Source organism: Cylas formicarius, unplaced genomic scaffold, assembly GCF_029955315.1.
Source record: "Cylas formicarius isolate icCylForm1 unplaced genomic scaffold, icCylForm1.1 PGA_scaffold_1__22_contigs__length_36826433, whole genome shotgun sequence".
NCBI classification, from domain to species: Eukaryota; Metazoa; Arthropoda; class Insecta; order Coleoptera; family Brentidae; genus Cylas; species Cylas formicarius.
The window spans coordinates 3,038,979-3,061,520 of record NW_026844264.1 but is presented as its reverse complement, the minus strand read 5'-3'; the positions used below and the strand labels follow the sequence as shown (position 1 = coordinate 3,061,520).

Below are 22,542 nucleotides of genomic sequence, written 5' to 3'. Positions count from 1 at the left end.
CAATATTTATAAAGTCGGGGTAATATTTGTAAGCTAACTGTGGATTTATAAAACTTTTCGCGCTACCTGTATCTAATAGAAATTGAGCATCAAGTTCAGAAAATAAACTATTGGTAAATCAGAATGATTATAATTATTGACATATATTGAAGTGTAGTTTTGGGGGAAATTTTGCGTTAAGTTTGGTTGCTCGTATTCGGAGTTTCCTGAAAATTTCCGTCCTGTTCATTATAACAGTAGTTATTTTCGTCTAATTGATATATTTGATCGGAAAATGCTTGTGTGTCATAATTTGTGTCGCAGGTGTATTGTTCTTCTGGGCTGGGATATTCGTGATAATAAAAATCATAAGGATTTTCACTTTCAGAATTTGATATTTCGTTGTTTGAATTAGCTTGGGCGGTTGTGGATTGATTGTCTATCTCTTTTGCTAGATAGTAATTTTTATTTGGTTGAATTTGATTTATATGAGTATTGCCTGATGAAGTATCCATAGGTTCCGGTTTGTCAAATTTTGGGGTTGGATTTTGGTTATATTGATTAAACATGGGTCTTGCAATTGAATGCATAGGTCTTTGCATAAATAGGTAAGGTCTTGGATTAAATTGATGTCTTTGGATTATCGGGTTATTTCTTTGAATATTCGGGAAGTTTTGTCTTTGATTATTTAGAAAATTTGGTCCTGGAATATTCTGAAAATAGGGTCTTATTTGGAAATTATTTTGAAATCTCGGGGGATTAAAATTATTAAAACTTGGTCGAATTGTTGGCGGTTAAAATGGGCTGGTAAAATTTTGCGAAGCTAATGGGTAATTAATTGGGTATTGGCCTAGTAGAGGTTTTGATTTATTTTGCATTGCAACAGGTGTAGTTTTGGTTGAAATATCAACACGGTTATTATAAGCGATAAAGTTTTCTTCTTCTAACGAGAACGACATGGCTTCTTCGAGAGATTTTGGATTTCTTAAATGTACAACTAACTGCATATAGTAAGTAAGACCGTTTATAAATGTTTTTAAAATCAGATCTTCAAATTGGATAATTTTTTGAGTTTTTATATTGATATCTTTAATTTTTGAAAATAAAATACTACGGGCATCTGGCAAGCGTAAACCAAAATTATGCGCACTTTCACTACTATTGGGTTTCATTGAAATTATATCCTGTAAAAGACAATCAACTGATCTTTGATTGGAGAACGTTGCCAAAAGGGTTGTTTTGATTTTTACCCAACTATCGAGTTCAGAACGAGAAGCTATTAAATCAGCTGCTCTACCTATTAGTTTACTAATTATTGTATCGATTAAACAAACATTTATTGAAGCACTTGGGTTATTTACATTTTGATGATTGGTTAGATAATTTTCGCAGATTCTAATAAAACGATTTATTTGCTTGGGATTGCCGTCGAAATGAGGGATGTTATCCGCTTGGTACCTAATTAATTGAAGATTCACCGTATCCGGCATTGTGTTTAAATTAATGTCAGTATCGGAATTGGAATTAGATGATGTATTAAAATTATCAACAGAAGCTACTCTAGGTTTTAACACTAACGTTTCAAAACGAGAAATTAATCTTTCCAGATTTTTTAAAAAACTTTATTCAAGCGAGATGACAAAAAGCTGGCGATGTGGTTCGCACCGTGGTTTCATATAAACAAATTGCTGACACTTTGGGAAACTAGTAATACAATATATATGGGAAACTTTATTCAGCGGTTTACAATATTAAAGCATTTATAACTCGAGTGAATAACTTACAATTGCACAATAGCGTAATGTTTTTTCTTTTCGATTCTTCGTACACAGAATTCCTGGTTTCTTTCTCCAAATATTGGTACCGAATCTAATTTTTTACGAAAACTTTTTCCGAACTTATTATCGGTTTTAACGGAGCAAATAAAACAGCGTATGCTCTGACCTCGCATCTCTTATGTTCTATAGTTTCTTGTAATATTGCCCTTGTCCTCCTTTGGTAACAGGATTGGAAACCAATATTTATTTAATACACTACTTGAAATATATTTTAATGAAATCGTTTGGTTAGAGTATCTCTTGTCCTTACTTGTTCATAGATTAAGATAGTGTTGAATAAGTAAATTAATTACTCTCCATTTTATTTTATTTTTTTTGACTATTTTCTATACGAACATAAAAAATAAATAAACAAAATAAAAATTAATATCATTATTTTCAATGGCTAACGCAATAAAGCTATTTATTATTATTATTATTTTTCCTCCTTATTAGGGTAGCAGCTTTAGTGGGGTTTATTAACCAGTCACTAAAGTTGGGGGGGGGTTATGTCTCCGGGATATTCAGGGTCTTTCGGACGATTTTGCAAGTTTCAAGTATTACGGACTTTTGCATTTTTGTAACGATGGTTTTATTCGCTATATTCAGTCTTTCCAGGTATCCTGCAAGCTTCTTGGTAACTAGCCCAGTGGCCGATATAATTACAGGGATAACATGTACTGCTTTTAGGGTGAGTATTTTTTTATATTCCTCTGCCAAGTCGTAATACTTATTAATTTTTTCTCTCTCTTTCTGTTCCAGGTTGTGGTCCGAGGGATGTGAGACGTCGATGAAATACGCCTTTTTATTAGCCTTATCCAGCAGAATAATGTCTGGTCTATTGCTGGCTATTGGTTTATCTGTTACTATAGGTGTATCCCAGTATAGCCGATAATTTTCGTTCTCAAGAACTGGAGCAGGTATGTATTTAAAATATGGACTGTATTTTCCCTCTCCTAGGTTGCATAGCATTGCTAGTTCTTGGTGTACAATATTTGCTGTTAAATTGTGCCTTTTGGTGTATTCAGACGGAGCTAGCGTTTGACATCCTGCTATTACATGTTGGATGGTCTCTGGCACCCGTCCACACATACGACATTTATCATCATCTATTCTGATCTTTTGGATATACTTCTTATAATTCCTAGTCGCTATGCTTCCATCCTGAATAGCTGTGATAAATCCTTCAGTTTCAGCGAATAGCTGCCCCTTAACTAACCAATTTGTTGATTCGCTCCCAGCAGTTTTTAAACTAGCTGCATATTTTCCATGAAGGGGCTTACTCAACCACTTCTCTTTTCCCTCATCAAGTGTTGGTATCTATTTTATTTCATTTTTTCTGAGATCTACAGCTGAGTATCTATCCGACTGACAAGCGAGCTTAAGCAACGTCGAAGTATCTTTTTTACGGTCAGTCTAGCGGAAGTCAGATGGGGCCACTCGTAGACACAGTATTGGCAAGAAGGGTATCGGTAGCGGCCGCCAGCTTTTAAACAGTGGAGAAGGGCGTGGGGAATTTTTATAAGGGCGCCACGTATTTATACACTACCTAACCCGCCAAGAAGATAGAGTTTATTACTGTGCACTCGACTTCCCACTAAATACGAAGTGATTATTCGAGTTGAGAACCCCAATCCCAATGAGAGGTCACAATAACAACAAACTCGGTTGACACGGAGTATTAGAGTTTAATTGTACAAATGTTGGTACATGAGTATGTATATAAAAAAAAGAAAAATTAAAATAAGCCAAATGTAAAAAGGGAAAGGTAAAGTCGGTTAATCGGAACGTGATCTTATTAGTTCCCCGCTATAGCGCCGCAAGGATTAGCGTCAACCGCCGGTAGTTTCAAGTCAACCGGGTAGATAGCGCGAAACTGAACGAGCGATTTATGACGTCATATATCTTCGAACAATGCGCATGGTATGAGAGGGAAGCTACCGAGCTTCGACACTAAACGAGGGTGTCTATAGTTACAACACAATCGAGGGTCATTACTAATAATTTAAGTTTACATACGTTAAGGACTATCCAGGAAAAGAAAAAAGGAAGATCCAAAACAGAGAAAGAACCAATCGGAAATTAAAACCGGGAACTAAACGCCAAGTAGGAAAACCCTGTAAACAAATTCCTCAGTTTACAGTGTACTATAGCGGAAGATTCTTACCTCTAGCGAGGGTTTTCCACGCTTCCGCTCGCTTAACGACTCGTGCAGCCTGAATACAGCACAAACCAATGGCCGCAATTACCACAACTCCAAACGACGGAAGCTAACCGGCTTAGCGCCTCTATGCACAGCAGTGTTATAGGATCCCTAGTGATCGAAGGCGGAATCAATAGCACGTGGTGGCGTGAGCCGATAATGCCACAAAATGGTGCGTGAGCTGTTCAGCCAAATCCCAATAAGCCCTGGAACGGCCTCACTCGCCTCCCTCTTGGCTTCTACACAACAACAACTCACACGCAGCGGTTTTCGCTTTTTACTCCCCAACAAAATGGGTTCCGGGTGCTCTTCACCACAGAAATACAAGCGAACCGCCAGCAACACTATCCACCACAACTGCTTGCTAAACGATTACTGCCAAAATGGCTAAACGATTGCTCCGCGAGACTTCCTGCCGGAAGTACGTCGTAAAACCGAAAATACTATCCATCCCACTCGCACACGCGAAGAATCCACTTTAGTATCTCTTCCTTTCGGAACACTACGGCCTTCCTCCAAACTAAATAAGGCGCCAAAGATACATGCTGCCAAGTTTCGCATTTGTATGAGCTACGACTACACGAGACAAATGATGCTTGTGTGCTACGGAAAGGGTGGCATGTAGCGCAATGATACCTGCGCTAAACGAGTAAACAAATAACCCTAGATCAACGACCAAGAGAACGTAATTTTTATTTATTGGACTAGCTTACATCGGAAGGATCCACGGAGCACTTCACGAAATCTATGCATTCCGGCAACACCGCCAAACACCTGTCAGGTGATGGGAGGCGACGGACGTAAACAATGCCGGCAAACCGAATACTGTAAGAAATACTGACTTCTAAGTCAAGAACCAGGGAGGTGTGTACAAATAACAGCCAGGTAGGTACTAAAATGCTCCCTCTATGCATAACAACCCGAACACAGGGAACAGCAACCAACTAACCTGAAATAACCATGTGGTGCATATCTTCTCTTATAGCCTTGGATACTGATTTGATCGCTCTCCTTTTAAGGAGCGACAACTAGAATAGAGACAGGCAATGCTACGGAGCCTCGAGTGCGAGGGATGTCGCAGGAATATACCAGGACGAACGAAAGCAATGGCTACAATAACCGTTACAACTCTGAGCAGCCTCTAGCCATCCAAGAAGTACTAAGGTCTCAACCTAAGGAAGTATGCAAACATGTCTACATGCACTGGCGTGTAATGTCGCGACAAGACCAGCGAAGGCGACGCAGGGGCATTATATATAGAGTTGGAAGAAGATAATCACCACTACACGAAATTTCTCAATACTACGTTAGAAATATCCTTTAATGGCTTATGTTAACTGTACCTAGTAACGTATAAGTGCAATAAGATCCTAAATAAAAAAATTGGCTGTATTACTAAGCCGTTCGAAAATTTTACCAGGGTTCTTGACGAATTGGCGGAAGCGCTAACGGTGAAAAATAGACCGTTACAAGTGTAGCCTTTCAGTGCATGCCTTACGATGGTGAATTCTATGCTGTATCATGAGGGTCCTTATTTTCCTGTTCAGCCCCTCCAAGTCAGTGTTAGACCATTTTAATATACCAAACGTGTACGTGATTACCGGTACCGCCCATGCGTTTACAGCTTTAATTTTGTTTTTTCCGTTTAGTTCCGTTTTTAATATTTTTATCACCCTATTTTGCAGTTTAGTTTCTATATTAGCCTTAGCATTGTTCTGATTAATATTTATTTCTTCTGATTAATATTTATTTATTTATAATACGCGTTGTTAAGATACATTATTTCGGTTTCAGATTCCAGCTTATCATAAGTTTTTGGTATACCTTTATGAGCTGTAAGTTTGGCACACTTATCCAACCCGAATCTCATTTGGATGTCATCTGAGAATTGTTGTGTGAGTTGGATTAATCTATTCAGTGTGTTTTCAGATCCCGCATATAGCTTCAGATCGTCAATATAAAAGATGTGGCTTAGTTTATACTTTTGGTCTCCATTTTTCAGCTCGTATCCTAGGTTCGATCTTTTTAAGGCCCAGGAGAGGGGATTCAGGCTCAGGATAAACCATATAGGGCTTAGCGCATCGCCCTGGAAGTTTCCACTTCGTATTGGTATTTCTTCGGTGTTCACAGATCCAGTATCAAGGTTTACAACTAATTTGGTCTGCCAGTTTTTCATACACCTTTCTAATAGATTGACTATCTTCTCATCGATTTTATAGAGTCTTAAGCATTCAATTAGCCAAGAGTGTGGCACCGAATCGAAGGCTTTTTGATAGTCAATCAATGCCACTGCAATATTGCGTGATCTAAGACGGGCATCGTGAGTAGTAATGGTGTCTATAATCAGTTGTTCCTTGCAGCCCTGAGACCCATAACGACATCCTTTTTGCTCTTCTGTTAAGATATGGTGTCTTTCTAGATGCTTAGATACCTTTGTGGCTATTATTGAGGTGATTATTTTATATAGCGTCGGAAGGCAAGTTATTGGTCTATAGTTCTTAGGGTTTTCTGTTTGATCTGCCTTTGGCACCATGTAGGTAATACCTTTTGTTAGAAATTCTGGCAAGTCACTATCGCTTGTCAAATTTTTGGTTACAGCTACTTTCTTCCACCAGTAGTTGTGCAGGTGGTCTCGTCCTGCAGCCTTCCAGTTATGTGCCCTTCTTAAAGCCGCTATTACGTCTTATTCCTCTACTTTTATAGGCTCCATGTCCGCTATAGTGGCGCAGTTATTTTTTTCTTCTTGTAGCCAAACCGCATCCTTATTATAGTTGCCCTTTTCTTCCCAGATATTTGCGTCAGGTGGTTTTCCCTGTTTCACATTTTCTTCATTTAATTGTTTATAGAATAACTTCTCACTGCTGCCATATTTTTTATTATCATTCTTCCTTTTATAGCTAATATTATATCTTCGCAGCCTTTTACCGAGCATTGCAATTTTCTGTTTTAGATTATCCTTTAGTATTGCCATCTGTTCGTTGTAATCTGGACTACCAATACATATTTTTCTGTCCTTAAGGTATTTTTTACATTCCTTTTTTAATTTTTTACATTTGTTGCCTCTTTACCACTCATATAGTTTTGTCAGTATGCTTCTGTGGTTGTTAATATTTTGTTCAATTCTGGTCTCCCACGGTGGGGAATTTTGATTACTGGATCTTCCTTTATCACCTCTTATTTTAATACGCATATACTGAATCGTTGTTATAGCAGCAACATATACGAGGGCCTGGATATCGCTTAATGTGGCCACAGGGCTTAGTACTTTGGTTTTCTTATTAGGTCGTATTTTAGGCAGCCTAGGGCGTCTTTCCGGATCTATTTTACTATAGTTAATCATATGTCCATTGAACATCTCTAATATTTCTGTTTTTTCTATTTCAGGTTCGACTTCTGCGTTTCTGTTGCTGCGAGCAGTCAATTCTTCATCAACCTCAGCGACCCCATCAGGTAAGTTATCGTTGTTAAAAATGATATTATCATTATCATGTTCAGGTAAGTCATTATTATGTCCAATCAGCAGTCTGAACCTCTTCCTTAATTTTTCCGATCTCCAGTTGTGACAAAAGTCCTGATTGAGTTTAGTTGACCAGCTAGCTTTTGTTCTCCGAATTTTAAGTCTGGTCTAGCTCGGGCCCATTCAGTTACTAGTTTTTTTCTAAATCCCTGCTTTTCCCGTTCACCATTCGTACAGAGGAAGTACGCACGCATTAAATCAGTATTGTCTTGAGTAGACCATTTGTACCTGCGCGTTATGTTTCTGGCAATCTCTGGGGTGACTGCAGCTTCTTGCTGGGTCAAATCCTCTGAATGAGTCGCCGTTCTTCATCTAGCCATTGTCGTTTATTATTTTATTATTATTATTATTATTATTATTATTATTATTATGAAGAAGATTGATAGCCGTAAAAGCTCCTTTTTGGAGTTTTTAATTGGCCATTCGAGGTGAACCCTGTATTCGCTTGTTCGCGTATTAAAAGAAACGAATCGATCCGCAACAGTCCCAATTATACCGAAACAACCCCGCAAGCGATAAACATCAATCAGAACAAGGTGAGATGGGATTGCGGTCCTCATACCCTTAAGTAAAAGTGTGGAACGATGATTAAAACGATACGGAACGGGAGGAGGAGGAGGAAGAAGAGAGCATTAAACAATTACCGCCTCAGACAATATATTTCAATTACTGTCCCGCGTACTGTGCCAAACACTGTCACTTAGCCACTTGTTTGTTATTTATACCCGTGCCGAAACTATATAATGCAAATGAGGGTGGTAGTCGGACCCCCCGCGTGGAGCATTGTTTACGGCCGTCTACGTTTTGAGGATTATGCGCCCTTATAATTCGACGCGATGATGTCGATACTCTGATTTAACGTCGGGGGTGGTACTTATGGAGGACGGAATTCCTCAAATCGCAGTAAAATTAAATCCGGAAAGTCTCCCGAAAAATAAGGGGAGAATCCAGCTAACCAAGTTTTTTTTTACTGGTTCACGTTTGCTAGTTGGGTCTGCATCTCGATGCGAGGAAGCTATTAATCATTAATAAACTGTGAAACTTCTTGTTCGTCTTGCATAGGCGAATCTGAATCTCGGACAAGCTTAGGCAAACAATACTCAGGACCTCAGAATCCTACACTAGAGTCCGATCTTCGTGCATTCTCGGCGAAACAAAGAGCAAACGCTGTTTAGTTTTGTTTTTCACTGACAATTCTACTGATTTTTGAAATGAAATGTTGAATACATAATCTAACCTAATTTAATTGTACATTTGTTGGATCTACTAGACATTCAGGATTACGAGTACTTTAATGGTAGCTTAGCAGTGCCAGTTCTAAGCCACTTTTGGCGGAAAAACTTGAATTTTTGGGTATGTTCGGGCGTGTTCGGGTGTGTTCAAGTATGTTTGGGTATGTTCTGGTTAGTTCTCATTCGGGTTTTCGCGAAAAATCTTGGGGTTCCGCATGCGCAGTATCAATATCCGATTCCAATTGGCGTACGCGCCATATGCAAAACTCTTCATGTCACTTCGTTGTGTTCCGTTCGGCAATTTTCGATTTTTTTCTCTCTCGTCCATATATTAAAAAATGTATAAGTATGTGGGTGTTTGTGTGAAGCAGTAGCAACAGTATTATAACGATTTCTTAATAAACATTAATGACAACTTGTTTCTTGAAGAGTTTGTAAGTTGTCAAAAACTGAAGGTTGGTGACAAAAGCATAATACTGACTTTTAGTAAAAGGGCAACACGGTTCGGTGAGGAAATCATAAATAAGCAACACCTTCATTTTTGTATAAACAAAAACAAACGTTCATTAAAATGTGACGTGGCAAAATCTCAGAAGCGTATGGTAAATGGCACCACAATACCCGGGTAGGTTACCCGTAGATATTCAGGGTAGTTTAGCTACTATCGCCAAGCCCTAACAAAATGTTGAATTCTGGGCGCCACGTGAATTGTGAATCTACGGTCCGGCTTGGCTACCGCAGCTGAACCAGACTGAACAGTGCAAAGTTAGGCCCCCAAATCACAAAAAAGCTCTGCCTGTTCTGCACCTCGGCACCTCCGTAGTGGGCTCAACTTCTTAAATGGAGCAAGAAAATGAAACTCTAAATTTAAGTGAATGAATTTAATTAAAGCTGGAAATAATATAACTAAATTACTAAGTACCTAATTCGGTGAAACTTGCTAAACCAATGTACAATATTAAAGCTCGATCAACTAAACTACGGGTGTATCAGGTGATTTTCCTAAAGTTGAAATTAAAAGGTGGGAGAAACTTAGTAAAGTGTGCGCCAGCGGTATACAGAGAGCGCACGCGGGGAACAGATGGTGCAACGTGCGATAGTAGAGGTTATGTTTGAATAAATCGGGGTAGTGCAACTCATACGGGTGCGTCACAACACAAAAGCAAGTCCGGAGACAGTGCGCGGGGAGGTTCGGTGCCAATCAGTAGGTCACAGCTCAACAAAACCAAGTCCGGAGAGAGTACACGGGCAGGCTCCGCGCCAATCAGTGGGTCACAGCTTGACAAATCCAACAACAGATTTGTCGTTTGTTTAATGGCAAGTACGTTGGATATTTGGGAGTTTCGTCGATGGCGTACCCCGGATCGACGGACAAGGCAAACTCGTAAATTGTGTGCGAAGGTCTGTCGTTGTAGAACACTCCAGACGTTATGTTACTATTCACATGTATCGTTCGCACTTTTATTATATCCACGGGTAAATCTATATATATATATATATATATATATATATATATATATATATATATATATATATATATATATATATATATATATATATATATATATATATATAGATTGAGCACTTAAACTAGTAATATTTGGTTTTAACTTACAATCACTTTTATGAAGTGTTAGCCGTTTTTTTAACTTCTGTGAAGTATGACCAATGTAAATTAAATTGCAAGAGCATTTAATGCAATATACAACGTCTGATTTATGTAACGGTGGGGTAATGTCTTTAAGATTGGAATAGAAATATTTGAGGGGTCTTAAGTTGTAATTGGCAATTTTTATATTAGTATCTTTAAAGATCCTAATTAGAGCCGGGGACAATCTATCTATATACTGTAGTTTGCCAAAACTAGGCAACTCATTATTAACATTAAGCTGTGGTTGTAAAGCATTAGGCAGGTCTGTAGTGGCAATATTACAGGAGAGAATTTTATTTATTAACGATGGTGGGTATTTATTATTAATTAGTCGGTTCCTTAATAACATTAAGTTCTTATTTAACTGACTATGGTGACAAACTTTTTTAATGCGATCAGTCAATGCTACAATCATATTGATCTTTTGTTTTTTAGGGTGATACGATGTGAAGGGAATGTATCTACCGGAACTAGTAACTTTTCTATGCCAATCAAGAATAACTAAATTTTCACTAGTGCGAATGACCTTTGTGTCAAGGAAAGGGACTGAACGATATGTCTCCGTCTCCACCGTGAAAGTGAGATCGGAATGAAAGGAATTGAAAATTTCAAGTGTGGATTCGATGAGGTTAAGTGGAACTGCTGTTAATAAATCATCCACATATTGATATATGAAGGGGAATTCAAAACTAACTCTGTCTATCACATAATAAAGTAATTTGTTCATAACAATCTCAGCAATCACAGGGGAGGCCGCACCCCCCATAGGAAGGCCCTTCACTTGTTGGTAGAATTTTCCATCAAATGAGAAAAAAGTATTATTATATAGAAAAGTTACCGTATCCAAAAACTCCTTCTTAGGTAATGTACAGTTGGGCTCAACCAAGTCAAAATGTTCCTCTATAATATCAACAACTAACTGTAATGGAATATCAGTAAATAAGGACACTACATCGAACGAGACAAGTGAAAAATCAGATGGTAAAATAGACTCATTAATACGGCATTTAGTTTTCCTTCTCGACAATACGGAGTGTCATTTGCAACAAATCGGCTGTTTTTTTTTTTTTCATCTTTTAATATTTTATCAATCCGGATATTTTATTGACCTGATATTTTATTGATATATATATATATATATATATATATATATATATATATATATATATATATATATATATATATATATATATATTTATTTATCTTACTATCCTTATGGCGTCTATCTATTGTGAAATTACATTCACTAGAGCGTCAGTGTGCAAGGAGCGTCAGTATATTGACGCTTTAAGCTTTAGCGATGTTTTAACATTGCCAACGCAACTGTTACACCATGAAAAGCCGATTGAACGAATAATCCGAAGACGCCATATTTAACACTGAATAAACGTGAAAAGTATAATTTAGTTCCTAGCGTAGACCGTGCGGGGCGCTACCGAAGATTATGTGTATATTTACATTGAGTATATTGTATGGATACTTGTTCGCGTCTAGAGCGTCACACATATATATATATATATATATATATATATATATATATATATATATATATATATATATATATATATATATATATATATATATATATATATATATATATATATATATATATATATATATATATATATATATATATATATATATATATATATATATATATATATATATATATATATATATATATATATATATATATATATATATATATATATATATATATATATATATATATATATATATATATATATATAGATTGAGCACTTAAACTAGTAATATTTGGTTTTAACTTACAATCACTTTTATGAAGTGTTAGCCGTTTTTTTAACTTCTGTGAAGTATGACCAATGTAAATTAAATTGCAAGAGCATTTAATGCAATATACAACGTCTGATTTATGTAACGGTGGGGTAATGTCTTTAAGATTGGAATAGAAAGATTTGAGGGGTCTTAAGTTGTAATTGGCAATTTTTATATTAGTATCTTTAAAGATCCTAATTAGAGCCGGGGACAATCTATCTATATACTGTAGTTTGCCAAAACTAGGCAACTCATTATTAACATTAAGCTGTGGTTGTAAAGCATTAGGCAGGTCTGTAGTGGCAATATTACAGGAGAGAATTTTATTTATTAACGATGGTGGGTATTTATTATTAATTAGTCGGTTCCTTAATAACATTAAGTTCTTATTTAACTGACTATGGTGACAAACTTTTTTAATGCGATCAGTCAATGCTACAATCATATTGATCTTTTGTTTTTTAGGGTGATACGATGTGAAGGGAATGTATCTACCGGAACTAGTAACTTTTCTATGCCAATCAAGAATAACTAAATTTTCACTAGTGCGAATGACCTTTGTGTCAAGGAAAGGGACTGAACGATATGTCTCCGTCTCCACCGTGAAAGTGAGATCGGAATGAAAAGAATTGAAAATTTCAAGTGTGGATTCGATGAGGTTAAGTGGAACTGCTGTTAATAAATCATCCACATATTGATATATGAAGGGGAATTCAAAACTAACTCTGTCTATCACATAATAAAGTAATTTGTTCATAACAATCTCAGCAATCACAGGGGAGGCCGCACCCCCCATAGGAAGGCCCTTCACTTGTTGGTAGAATTTTCCATCAAATGAGAAAAAAGTATTATTATATAGAAAAGTTACCGTATCCAAAAACTCCTTCTTAGGTAATGTACAGTTGGGCTCAACCAAGTCAAAATGTTCCTCTATAATATCAACAACTAACTGTAATGGAATATCAGTAAATAAGGACACTACATCGAACGAGACAAGTGAAAAATCAGATGGTAAAATAGACTCATTAATACGGCATTTAGTTTTCCTTCTCGACAATACGGAGTGTCATTTGCAACAAATCGGCTGTTTTTTTTTTTTCATCTTTTAATATTTTATCAATCCGGATATTTTATTGACCTGATATTTTATTGATATATATATATATATATATATATATATATATATATATATATATATATATATATATATATATATATATATATATATATATATATATATATATATATATATATATATATATATATATATATTTATTTATTTATTTATCTTACTATCCTTATGGCGTCTATCTATTGTGAAATTACATTCACTAGAGCGTCAGTGTGCAAGGAGCGTCAGTATATTGACGCTCTAAGCTTTAGCGATGTTTTAACATTGCCAACGCAACTGTTACACCATGAAAAGCCGATTGAACGAATAATCCGAAGACGCCATATTTAACACTGAATAAACGTGAAAAGTATAATTTAGTTCCTAGCGTAGACCGTGCGGGGCGCTACCGAAGATTATGTGTATATTTACATTGAGTATATTGTATGGATACTTGTTCGCGTCTAGAGCGTCACACATATATATATATATATATATATATATATATATATATATATATATATATATATATATATATATATATATATATATATATATATATATATATATATATATATATATATATATATATATATATATATATATATATATATATATATATATATATATATATATATATATATATATATATATATATATATATATATATATATATATATATATATATATATATATATATATATATATATATATATATATATATATATATATATATATAGATTGAGCACTTAAACTAGTAATATTTGGTTTTAACTTACAATCACTTTTATGAAGTGTTAGCCGTTTTTTTAACTTCTGTGAAGTATGACCAATGTAAATTAAATTGCAAGAGCATTTAATGCAATATACAACGTCTGATTTATGTAACGGTGGGGTAATGTCTTTAAGATTGGAATAGAAAGATTTGAGGGGTCTTAAGTTGTAATTGGCAATTTTTATATTAGTATCTTTAAAGATCCTAATTAGAGCCGGGGACAATCTATCTATATACTGTAGTTTGCCAAAACTAGGCAACTCATTATTAACATTAAGCTGTGGTTGTAAAGCATTAGGCAGGTCTGTAGTGGCAATATTACAGGAGAGAATTTTATTTATTAACGATGGTGGGTATTTATTATTAATTAGTCGGTTCCTTAATAACATTAAGTTCTTATTTAACTGACTATGGTGACAAACTTTTTTAATGCGATCAGTCAATGCTACAATCATATTGATCTTTTGTTTTTTAGGGTGATACGATGTGAAGGGAATGTATCTACCGGAACTAGTAACTTTTCTATGCCAATCAAGAATAACTAAATTTTCACTAGTGCGAATGACCTTTGTGTCAAGGAAAGGGACTGAACGATATGTCTCCGTCTCCACCGTGAAAGTGAGATCGGAATGAAAAGAATTGAAATTTTCTGAAATTTTCAAGTGTGGATTCGATGAGGTTAAGTGGAACTGCTGTTAATAAATCATCCCACATATTGATATATGAAGGGGAATTCAAAAACTAACTCTGTCCTATCACATAATAAAGTAATTTGTTCATAACAATCTCAGCAATCACAGGGGAGGCCGCACCCCCCATAGGAAGGCCCTTCACTTGTTTGGTAGAATTTTCCATCAAATGAGAAAAAAGTATTATTATATAGAAAAGTTACCGTATCCAAAAACTCCTTCTTAGGTAATGTACAGTTGGGCTCAACCAAGTCAAAATGTTCCTCTATAATATCAACAACTAACTGTAATGGAATATCAGTAAATAAGGGACACTACATCGAACGAGACAAGTGAAAAATCAGATGGTAAAATAGACTCATTAATACGGCATTTAGTTTTCCTTCTCGACAATACGGAGTGTCATTTGCAACAAATCGGCTGTTTTTTTTTTTTCATCTTTTAATATTTTATCAATCCGGATATTTTATTGACCTGATATTTTATTGATATATATATATATATATATATATATATATATATATATATATATATATATATATTATATATATATATATATATATATATATATATATATATATATATATATATATATATTTATTTATTTATTTATCTTACTATCCTTATGGCGTCTATCTATTGTGAAATTACATTCACTAGAGCGTCAGTGTGCAAATCGGCTGTTTTTTTTTTTTTCATCTTTTAATATTTTATCAATCCGGATATTTTATTGACCTGATATTTTATTGATATATATATATATATATATATATATATATATATATATATATATATATATATATATATATATATATATATATATATATATATATATATATATATATATATATATATATATATATATATATATATATATATATATTTATTTATTTATTTATCTTACTATCCTTATGGCGTCTATCTATTGTGAAATTACATTCACTAGAGCGTCAGTGTGCAAGGAGCGTCAGTATATTGACGCTCTAAGCTTTAGCGATGTTTTAACATTGCCAACGCAACTGTTACACCATGAAAAGCCGATTGAACGAATAATCCGAAGACGCCATATTTAACACTGAATAAACGTGAAAAGTATAATTTAGTTCCTAGCGTAGACCGTGCGGGGCGCTACCGAAGATTATGTGTATATTTACATTGAGTATATTGTATGGATACTTGTTCGCGTCTAGAGCGTCACACATCTTGGTATCAATGTTAAGGGTAAAAGATATACAAATCTGTTTTATTCATATACTTATTCGCGTATGAAGCGTCATTATTAACTTATATTATTATTTCGGTTATTTTCGCCAGTTCTGGTGTGCGTTGAGTGTAGCAAGCGTCAAGTATAAAGACGAATAGGTGGTAGGTACGTATAATTTTCTTCCAGTATGGGAACTTTTCAAATTGTCGTGATTTTTTGGCATTTTTCTGTTCTATTTCTAGATTGTTTTAGAACGAATAGGAGTTGCAAAATTATAATACTTGATTGTTTAGACATTTTAGAAATTCCTAAATATCAATCACAAGACACCGATAGAAACGAACAAGAGCGATTTCTAAGTAAATGGTCTGGTAAGTACACAACTATTTGTGTGTGTGTAAGTGTGTGTGTGTGTGTGTGTGTGAAAACGTTTTTAGTTTTCTTCTTCCTATGAACTTATTTTCTAAAGTGCCGGTTACGACGAATTTGTTATCGTCAAGCAAAAAAAAAAATTAAATTTTCTCCAGCACCGAGTGGCTCGGTAAATAGTAACTTTCAAAAAATTATAAGGTGTGCTACTCAAAAATTGAAAATTACATACTGTCGAAAAATTGAAAGTTTTAAAAGTTTTTAAAAGTTATAGCGTATTCCCACTTTCATATGGCACCCGCATATTGAAAAAAATATAGAGAATTATTCGGTTTTTGCTTTTAGCTTGCAGTACTTTGCAGCTTTCATATTTTGAACACAACAAATTGTTATATAGAGAAACGTAGAAAAACCCCAAAACATTGAAAGTTATTTGGTCTTTTATAAATAAAGCGGGTGGCACAAGCACACCCAAAATCACCTAAAACAAAAAGTTTGTATTAAAATTGTATACAGAATACACAAAAATATGGTTAATTTTGGAAACAAAAATTGTACAAATACTAGAAATAATTCTGCAAAAATTGTCATTTATTTTCCAAAAGTACACCTTTGCTTAGCTGCGCTACTCTAATCTTAGCCGTGCCCAAAAATATTGTTTTTCTGAACATCTTGTATGAACGGTACTTTTAAAAGATAAAATAAACACCGATCTACACGCAAAGAACGTATATTCCCAACTGCTGTAATAAATAAATAAAAATCTTTTTTTTATTGATACTTTCAGATCGTAACCAATCATATATGGAAAGTGCTACTATAATCGAAATATTCGGAATTTTAAATTAATAAAAATTAAAACAATTTTAAAATATCAATAATAGACAAAGTTTTTCCAGAATCTCGACTTTACTAACAAGTAGACGCATGTTTTTTTAGTTCTATTTTATAACATTTAGACTATTTAATTGCTGTAATACTTCAAACGTGCATTCAGCATCTACAAATTCAATTAAGTTTTTTTAGCATTAAACAAATTAACCAATTTAACAATTAGCAAATTAATTCAATTTAAAACTTTTACTGCACATAACAGAATCAAAGTTTGGCTAAAATTTTGAAACCGCTAAAATTTTTATTTTTCCCGTTTTAAAAGTAACTAATTAATTCAGTTACATGCATAATAATTATTTTCTTTTGTAGATACTGAATACGAAGAAGCGGTAACTTCCATTGGTTCTCGACAAAGCTTAAATGAAATCACTGAATCCAATCCATTACAAAATTTGGGCGAGTTTAAGCAAAATGGGGAAGGAAGGAAAGGAAACACAAAAAAAGGACTTTTGTATGTATTCTGAAAGCTATCTATTAAATTTTGCTCGACATGTATGTAGGGGCACATAGTATTGAAAATAGCGTGCAGAAAATTATCTCTTTGTCAGCTAGAGATCCTGAAAGAAGAAAATTGTTGAATTTCTTAAGAAGAAAAGGCAACTTTTTAAATAGTAGCTTGTTTCAGAAGCCTGTTAGAAAACAACAGTCTAGCCAAAAAATATTACCCTGCACAAACCGTAAAGGTTTTTTTACCTCAAAGCAGCTTTGGCGTCACAGGAAAAAATACATGGGAACATCGGATAAATTACACCAAGCGAAAGGACAAAATTTGCTCTTGAGAATTGAGAAAACAGGGAAGTCATTCATTACTTTTCCAAACATATAAAAAAAATGTCAACCTCCCAAATAGTTTGAATGTTTAGCACTGAAAGAAAAATATCCAGGACTGTTCGACAATAAAGACTGGCCAAAAATCAAAGCCTTCGTTCAAAATGAATATATAAAGAAAAGGAGTTTAAAGTAAAATCGCAACTTTTTTGTTTGCAAATGCTTTTCTAGATGGATAGATCACTGATGAAGGAATTGTAAATTTTATTTTGTTTTGTCTCTAGCTTTAGTTTTTTTTTAATAAATAATATTTTTGTGGAACAGTACTAGTTTGAATAGTTAATGTGTGTGTGTGTGCGCGTGTGTTTGTGTGATGTGTGAAATGACAAGAATAAATATAATAACCAGAATAGGCCAAGCGCTAATGACAGAAAAAATGGAACAATTTTTTCTATTCTCCTACACATATGTATGACTTCAAGATTTTGAAAAATATATTTAAAAATCCTTATGTGTACACCAAAATTCTTCTTCGAGTGATAAATTTTCGGAAATCCTCTGAATTCCACTTGATTCCCACGGAATGCCACATAATTCCTTTATAATTTTTTTTATATAAGCATTCACCTTAAACTAATAAGGAACAAAAATATGGTAGTTATCATAAAATAATACATAAATTAAAAAAATCAATTAGTACAATTACAAAATAGTTTATAAATAGTGTAATTTGCCATCTAGGGTTGTCCGTAAGTAATGCGCTAAAAAGCAATCGAAATCGGTATTTTACTTGTGTGTGCGGATTAATTATTGTAATATATTGTCTCAAAACGTTTGCCTAAAATTCAGATGTTTTAAATATACGATCCGCAAGTACGCGACCGGTACGACCGAGCGTTCTTTCGGCTTTCCGGCAAGCAGGTCCAGCTTCCGAAACGCAATTCACTATTAGTTTTTTCTCCCTTTTTCAATCTTCAATGAAGAAATGAATACATTCACATTGATATTAGCGTTGACTTTCATAAGTTAAAGTAAAAGATACTTTTTGAAACTGAATAAAAACTTACTTCCACTGATTAATATGCCATAGGGATAATAAAAATATTTGTCAGTAAATTGTATCACCTGGTATATACCCAAATCAAATTAATAATAAAAGTTAGTGACACAGCATTGTTGCCGATTTTTTGTGGAGATGAGTGATAAAATTACGTCATTATACCACTTAACTGTAACTAAAGTTATCATCTTAGAAACTGGAATGTGATCTTATTCACCTTCTCGAAAAACCTCGAAATCCAAGTTTTCTTGTCGATATTTTAAAAATTGCTGTCGATAACTAAACTTTAACACTCAGTGAGCGACATTTTCCTAGAGCACGTTTGGCTCAAAATCATTATTTTTGCGAGTTTAATTTAGGATTGGCTTTTGGTGCATTCATTAGGGGCCACCTGAGATAACTGAAACGTGTCGAATTACTGAATCGTTCATTTTAAAAACCAAAAACTAATAACTATACTAAATAATTATTCGCACCAACAAAACATTCCATTTTTCGTTAACTAGATTTTAGTGTTTCTTAAAAATTATACTTTTCGATTGTTGTATTGTTTGAAGTGAGCTATTCAACTATAAAAAAAATCTAAATAGACTCCAAAAATTGGATGTCCGAATTCCAGAATGAAAATATTAATTAAAATTTAAAAATGTTAAACCCGATTTACCGGATTTCACGTTATATTCCTTAACTTTTAATATGTGGCCAGCAATGTTTTGGTTGTAAGGAACGACAACAACGGCAAGTGTAGGGTTGCTTTCGGACTCTCACATTCAAAAAATTACTGATAACATATCAAAAGTTTTTAAGAAATATAAATTCAAAATTAGATTTACCACATGTCCAAAAATCTCTTCTATCAGTCAAAGAACAAATTACGTTTGTTCATACCATTCCTTCGATTCCTCCACCCCTCAAACAATATATGAGCAGGTATAGAGTAAATAAAATACGAGCCAGTTTCAGTTAAACTCGGAAGAAGCCAATAGGATGTTGTAGTTTGTGGAATTTTCTTAGAAAAAATATTTAGTTTTGCTAAATTTCATTTTCAACACTCTGTGGTTCTAAAACATTCAAACATTCTAAAAATGATATACCATTTTTCATCTTAAAATTCAAATCTTTCCTTTTGACAGATAGATTAGAAAAATTCGTAAAAAACAATTGAAATGCTTCCAAACAAAAAAATTAAAATATCCTACGGACTCTAAAATCTCGGATCCACAATGTTATGTGGAGGGATTTTTTAACTGGAGCTCATATAAATACGTTAAAAGTTGAACGTCGAGAATATCTAAAAAATGTAGGCACGCTGTTGACGCTTTAAAAGCGAATAAGTATATGGGAAAACATATACCAGTGACGCCCTAATGTTTATCAAGTGTACTGGCGCTATATGGCGGGCTTTGGGAAGGACATACGAAGGTGACGCTCAAAGCATGTTACCTGTCCAAGACGCTCTAATTATATATATATATATATATATATATATATATATATATATATATATATATATATATATATATATATATATATATATATATATATATATATATATATATATATGTATATATATATGTATATATATATATATATATATATATATATATATATATATATATATATATATATATATATATATATATATATATATATATATATATATATATATATATATATATATATATATATATATATATATATATATATATATATATATTCTCACGTATTGATTCACGGATGGAAAAATGTGATGACACTATATTCCGGGATATCATCCGTTCGCTCGTTGAACTCCGACTGGAATCCTGCATCCGACTGGAATCCTGCAAATCTTGCATCCGACTGGAATCCTGCAGACGTTTCGCCAAAATCTCACTTGGCATCTTCAATGCTCGCGCTCCGAAAACACTTCGAACACTGGGAGGTTATCGGCGGTGCGTGCGGTATTTATACTCTGCGCCGGAGATGGTAACGGTGCTGCTTGTGCGTGGGGGGAGGTGGCTCCGCCCCCTGAATTGTCGCGTTGTTAATTTCGCCCGATCGTAGTTGCGATGTCCCCGTTGGCTGCTGCGCATCGCTCTGCTGTTTGATTATCGTTCTCCACGTGTTGGATAAATGCAGAGCGTCGTCTCTCGTATTGAGGTGTCCGGACTTTTCTATTTCGATGGCCTCTCGTATAATCCTAGTCCTAAAATCAGGAATATTAGCTATTTGTTTGCAAGTGCCGAAATCAATTTTATGGCCTGTTTGATGTTGGTGCTGAAACAAAGCAGATGTTGTTTGTTTGTTTCTTATGGCTAAACGATGTTCCTCGAGCCTGGCTGAAATCCTTCTGTTGGTCTGTCCCACATACGTCAGGCTGCACGATCCACATGCTACACTGTATACTCCTTGGTTTTCCAGAGTAATTTTTTGTTTTGGGTTTCTTAGTATTGCTCCGATGGTATGATCAGGTTTGTATGCCGTTGATATGTCGTGTGTCCGTAATATTCGGCCGATTTTGTCAGTAACCCCCTTGATGTATGGCAGGACAGCGATCGATCTTCGTTGGGTCTCGTCCTGCACTCTCTGCTGCGGCTGTTGTTGTTTACTGATTGCCTTGCTGATGGTGCGCCTTTGGTATCCGTTTTGTTGAAGACAGGTACTAATTTTCTTCAGTTCTTTATCTCTGTTCCTCTCGTTTGTGAGCCTGAAGGACCGAGCAATTAATGTATTTGCCACTGCCTGTATCTGTGATGGATGGTGATGAGATTTAGCGTTCAGATATCTATTAGTGTGTGTTGGTTTTCTATAGACAGTGTGTTCCAAGTGTCCATCTTCGGTCCTTGTGATGTGCACATCTAAAAAGGGCAGACTGTTATCCTCTTCAAGTTCTATTGTAAATTGAATCCTTGGGTGAATGGAATTCAGATGATCTAGGAATTTCAAAAGCTCCTCCTTGCCAAAAGGCCATACAACAAATACGTCATCAACGTATCTTGTCCATAGTTTTGGCTTCAGATTTGCCTTCACTATTGCTTTCTTTTCGAAGTAAATCATGAAGAGGTTGGCAATCACAGGTGAGAGAGATGATCCTATTGCTGCTCCATCTATTTGTCTGTAAATTTTCCCGTTGTGCATAAAGTAAGCGTTTTTCAGGCAATGCCTTGACAGATCCATTATGTATGGCGGAAGATCTTCGTTTTCTTCTATAAGCAAGAGTGCCTCTTCTACTGGAATACTCGGGTAGAGGGATTTGACATCGAAACTTGCCATAATGTCGTCCTTGTCCATCCTGAGAGAACCTAAAATCTGAGTGAAATGTTCTGAGTTTTTAACATAGGAATCTGCCTTTTCCACTATAGGCTGAAGTGCACTGGCCAGATGTTTTTCCAGCTTGCATAATGGTGAGTTAAAGGCGCTTACGATTGGACGCAGGGGAACCCCGTCCTTATGGATCTTTGGCAGCCCGTAGAATTTTGGGCAACGACTCGATT

The 22,542-nt window shown here is 34.7% G+C and overlaps 2 long non-coding RNA genes across 3 annotated transcripts; both read left to right on the top strand.

Annotated features, from left to right (window-relative positions):
- Window positions 1–373: 373 nt before the first annotated feature.
- On the top strand, window positions 374–7,439 carry LOC132696663 (uncharacterized). Its single transcript, XR_009618060.1, has 3 exons — window positions 374–2,487; window positions 2,559–2,716; window positions 7,384–7,439. It is a non-coding gene; the product is annotated as an uncharacterized LOC132696663 (long non-coding RNA).
- LOC132696914 (uncharacterized) lies at window positions 3,880–5,369 on the top strand. 2 transcript variants are annotated; one of them, XR_009618094.1, is made up of 3 exons: window positions 3,880–4,648; window positions 4,708–4,884; window positions 5,019–5,369. It is a non-coding gene; the product is annotated as an uncharacterized LOC132696914 (long non-coding RNA). The 2 variants fall into 2 exon arrangements; XR_009618095.1 differs by having other exon boundaries at window positions 4,985–5,369.
- Window positions 7,440–22,542: the final 15,103 nt, after the last annotated feature.